Source organism: Giraffa tippelskirchi, chromosome 8 (genome assembly GCF_054371585.1).
Source record: "Giraffa tippelskirchi isolate mGirTip1 chromosome 8, T2T-mGirTip1v1.2.pri, whole genome shotgun sequence".
Lineage (NCBI taxonomy): Eukaryota > Metazoa > Chordata > Mammalia > Artiodactyla > Giraffidae > Giraffa > Giraffa tippelskirchi.
The window spans coordinates 156,569,648-156,575,215 of record NC_137282.1 but is presented as its reverse complement, the minus strand read 5'-3'; positions in this window follow the sequence as shown (position 1 = coordinate 156,575,215).

Here is a 5,568-nt window from a genome sequence, read left to right as displayed (position 1 = left end):
GAAACAAGAGACTTATGGCTTAAGCAAACCGATGAGTATGGTACTTGTTAACTGACCAGGGTACAAGGAGAAGGAAGTTGTTTATGCAGTGGGATGATTAATTTTATTCTTGACACCAAGCAGGACCCTGTGGGGCTCCTGGACACAAAAACCTTTCTGTGTCTCCCATTTCTTAATTACGGAAAATAGGCTTCATTCAGCCTTCATGATCTTTCCTGAGCTCCAACAGAAGTTCAAACAGCTGCTAACTAGGGAAGGGAGGGGATGTGGAGAATAGGTAGGAGCAGCCAAAAGAAACAATAGAGCAGCCTTGGGGCAGTGCCCTGGTTCCCCCTCAAAGAATATGATAACAATCTCTTTGAGTTGTTTTGTAGATACTGAAACCCCCTCCAGGTGGGAGAAGTTAACTGTATGCTGCCCACAAGAAGGTAGACCCCAGACCAGTAGGATGGTTGGCGAGCTTGACTTCAACTTACTTCACCACCAGCCAGTCAGAATAATGTCCACGAGCTGATCATGCCCTCTTTGAAACATTACTATAGAGTTCCTCACAACTCCCTCCAGGTTGGGACACACAGTTTTGAGGGCATAGCTTCCCTCATAGCTCAGTTGGTAAAGAATCTGCCTGCAATGCAGGAGATCTGGGTTCGATTCCTGGGTCAGGAAGATCCTGTGGAGAAGGAAATGGCAACCCACTCCAGGATTCTTGCCTGGAGAATTCCATGGACAGAGGAGCCCAGCAGGCTACAGTCCATGGAGTCGCAAGAGTCAGACACGACTTAGTGATCAAACCACTACCAGCCAGCTGTGGCCCCTTTGCCTGACAAAGCAATAAAGCTGTTCTTTTCTACTTTACACAAAATTCTGTCTCTGAGATTTAATTTGGTGTCAGTGTACAGAGGCCAGATTCAGCTTCATTCTGAATATTTTGAATGTGAAGGGCCTGAAAGATGCCCCAAGGGGTCTATCCAGTTGGAAATTGGATATACATACATCTGAGGCTCAAGAAGCAGGTCATTGCTGGAAATACAGAATTTGGAGTAAGCAGAATCTAGGTGGCAATGAAAGATGTGAGACTGTATACAAGCTCCTGTGCTCCCTTCAGCAGCACATATACTAAAATTGTGTACAAACTCCTATAGGGACCTAGGGAATCCATCAAGTTAGAAGTAGAAAGGGCTATGAGAAACTCCAACATTTAAGGGGCTGGTAGAAAAAGGAGCTCAGAACACTAAAAAGGTACAGTAACAGTATTAGTTGCTCAGTAATATCCAACACTTTGCAACCCAATGGACTGTAGCCCTCAAGGCTCCTCTGTCCATGGATTTCACCAGGCAAGAATACTGGAGTGGGTTGCCATTTCATTCCCCAGGGATCTTACCGACCCAGGGATCAAACCTGGTGGGTCTCCTGCATTGCAGACAGATTCTTTACCATCTGAACCACCAGGAAGTCAACAATAATCCATAACACTGTTTAAATTACTGTTTATATTTGTTACTGTTGTTTAGTCACCAAGTCCAGTGGTTACTACTCCAAGCTTCTGCTGCAAGGGGTACAGGCTTGATCCCTGCTCGGGGAACTAAGATCCCACATGCTGCATGGCATGGCCAAAAAAGCGAGAAGGGGTGGAGAGAGAGAGAGGAGAAGAGGTAGTATCAAAAATGAGTATTTCTAAATTTTCTCAACTAGTCATTTTTTGCCTTAATGAGACAGTTTCAGTGGAATGATAGACTGTAGTAGGGTGAAGAGTGAATGAAAGAGAAAGAAATGGGGAAAGCAAACACAGACACAGTAAAAAGAGAGAAGTATGTCTAGAAAGAGTTAAGTACGTTTAAATGCTGATGGAAAGTGGTAAGCAGAAAGGGTTAAAGATATAGGAAAGAGACTGCAAGTGACCAAATCTCGAAAATGTGAGCATTAAAATAAATCATGATAGAAATAGTAAACCATTTTTTAAAAGTAAAAATCCATAAGTCTACATGGATAGAAAATAGAGTGAGAAAATAGGCAATTTTCTATGGAATAGAAATAACAGGATGCTACAATTCATGAGTCAAATATGGATGAATAACAGGGTATTAGCCTGGTCTCAAATTGTCTCCCCACAGATAACTTATAAATTACAAAGGGACAAGTAATACCTTTACAGTGGAGAAATATGGCAGATACCACTTTAGCCAAGTTAATGTTACCAGTATTGAGACAAACCAACATCATGGACCTCCTGATAATCTGATTTCAAATAATATGGAAATAACTGACAAATTCAAATTAAAGGACATTCTAAAAACTGATGCTTATTTTATGAAACTGTCAAGCTCAAGAAAGATAAAAATGGGTGAGGAACTGTTTCAGGTTAAGGAGACTAAAGAGGTATGATGACTAAATGTGAAAGTCATCTGAGATTGGATCCTAGAACAGGAAAAGAATATAGCTATAAAGGATATTATTAGGAAAACTGATGGAATGTGAACACGGGTCATGGATTAAATAATGGTTTTGTTCTCAGTGTTAGACTTCATGATTTTGATCATCAAACTGTGATAAGTCAGAGAATGTCTGAGCAAATATACCCTGCAGTATTTAGGAGAAAAGAAGTATGGTATTGCTCCAGTGTATCTGAAATGATTCCTGTTGAATTGAGATTCCTTATGAAAAGAGAGAGAGGAGCAGATGGGGCAAAATGTAAACAGCTGCATACTGTTCCTACCACATTTCTGTAAATTTGAGAGTAAGTCAGAAGAGAAGGTAGAGCAGAGAACAGGGATGATGGAGAGACTGAGGTCACTGAGGAGATGAAAGGGAATAGGATTGAGAGTATGCAGAGAGAAGAGCCTAGATTAGAGGAGGGGTAGGCACTTCATCCCCTGTAAAAGGAGGAAACAGGGAAAAGATGGGTTCTGACATCCATTTTTCTGTGTCGGTTGAGTGGAAGAAGGAAAGGGTTGGATTTTATAATCTTATTAGCTAGGGAATAAATATTACTCTGTTCCACTTTTGAAAATTGAAGGAAAGAGCAAGCATAATGAGCCTGGAGCAGAGGGACCACTACTTAGAAGAGGGTTTTAATAAATCTTTGGGTGTACAAAGGAAGATTTGAGTCTATGTAAGACCATGGCACAAGCTCGCTCTTGTGTACATGGGACAGAGGTTAGGGGAAGGAGAGAACAAATAATGCCAGAGAACCTCATTCTCCCTGTAACTGAAGAGAGAGTGGTTCAGAAGGTAGTAAGACAGTAACTTAACCATCAATCAGCGCCCAAGCTAGGATGCCAGTCCACTTTGTGCTTCTGATTGCCACTTAAGACAGTTTTCATAGAAAGAGCCTTTTGGTGATTTTTAAACTAAGACATAAAATGTGATCTACCTGCAAATTGTTAATGTATCCATTTGCCTTAGTCATTGCTCAAGTCTAAAACCTATTTCCACAAAGATGAAATTTTACAACAAATAGTGAAATGTTCAAGTTATAAACCCATCACTGTAAGTACAGAACAGCATTACTTACATGATATTCTACTAAAATGCCCCAAAGAGACCAGTAGACAGGATAGATGTGATGCACTTTCACTGAAAAGTGTATTTTTCTTTCTTCTTATGGCTCAAAATTTTCACCATTACTTCTCTTCAGCTTGTTAGAGCAATGATTTGATCAATAGCAAGATGCACTATAAAGACTTAAAAATAAACACAAATTTGGCCTCCAGAGGTATCTTTTATCTTTATAATGGTGGTGGTGGTTTAGTTGCTAAGTCACGTCTGACTCTTGCGATCCCATGGACTGTAGCCTGCAGGACTCCTCTGTCCATGAGATTCTCCAGGCAAGAATACTGCAGTGGGTTGCCATTTCCTTCTCTAGGGGATCTTCCCAACCCAAGGATTGAACCCAGATCTCCCACATTGCAGGCAAATTCTTTACCATCTGACCCACCAGGGAAGACTTAAAATGTCTGAAAAATTAGATCAGAATGATTGCATCTCTCATTACCTTGCCTTCTAGGGAAACTTTTCACTCTGTTTTTTGTTTGTTTGCTTACTTAAATGGCTACAAAGATTGTTTGGGCTTCAGATGGGGAGGTGAGAAGGGGAGGGTGCTTCATAAGGCCCAAAGGGAAGCAGGCTACATCTCCCGTCTTGGAAGCTCTAGTTTATTATGTGATGCTACAACTGTGAACATCTTTCTTACTTTCTGTTAAAGGTTAACCAGCTTAAAAACAAATATACTGTTTCACAGTTATCTGTGAGTAACTACTGCATCACTGCAGCAAAGCTGTTTTCCTTTTTGTATGTATTCTTCTTCTTGCTATAAGATTTTTTCCATATAGTTCTAATAACAAATTTATCATCAATATTTTTCTAGTTTATCTGATTATATAAGTTATATTAGGTCAGTGGAATCTGGGAATCCTGTGTTGGGTGGCAGTCCATGAGTCCCTTTTATTTCCAATCCTCTGAGGAAACTACCCTAAAAGTTTGACAAGGGACCCCACACAGCTGAACCTTGGTTCCTCAGAGGTTGTGCAGAGCCAGGCTGTGGAGGAGGAGGCATTTTTATACCATTATGTTCAGTGCTGATGGAGAGATGGAAAATAAAGGTGCAAACCACAGGAAAACTTGCACCATGATGACAGGAGCTTTAGCCAAACATTGGGACCAAGCATAAATTGCACACAAGGCAGACAAGATAATGCATCAGTCATGCTATAACTATGCTATCAGACATGTGTTTGGATTGATGACCATGATAAGTGAATAACACTTGAAAGCCTACCACATATCTTAAAGACAATTCTTAATATAGGCCATCTAAAAGACAAATATGCAGCAAATACCATGATGCTTTCTTTACTCATTCATTCTATAGACAGTATTATGGCTGAGACCTTGAATTAGAAATTGAGAATAAAGAAAAGAATGAAACAGTCCTTATCGCAAAAAGCCCACAGTTTAGGACAAAATACTTGCTAACATCACCATCAGCATCGTCTTCTTCATCATCATTACAGTAGAGTCTATGTACGATGGAAACATGGACTATTATTATGAGGGGGAACAGAGATGGAAACATAGCAGGAGGTTAACTCAGTCTTTAAGAATCAAAAGAGTATGTAAGGATGAAAGAGATTTATTTGAGGAGAGAAGAGGACTCTGGGCAGAAGAAAAGCACATACAAAGGCAGGTAGGCAGGCAGTAAAAAACAATATGGCTGTAGAAACCAGAGATATTGCTCTGACTACAAGGGTGATGTTTGTGGAGATGCAATGACATAGGAAAACTCTAAAAGGAAATAATCTAGAGGTCCTGTGTGCCATATTAACAAGTGTGAATTGCATCCTGAAGAAAGAAGGACTCACCAAAGATCACTGTTTCTAAGCAAGGCCCAAATCTTTGTTTTGAAGGTTTCAGACAACTTCTTATTTGGGGGCGGTTTAAGACAGTAGATTCTGAAAGTAAGCACATTTTGAATGACTTACGTTTACACTCACAAGCTGTGTATGAAAAGACAGATTGACCCAGCACGGATGACCTGTTACTGAATTTGTGCATGCAAAATATTTTATTCAA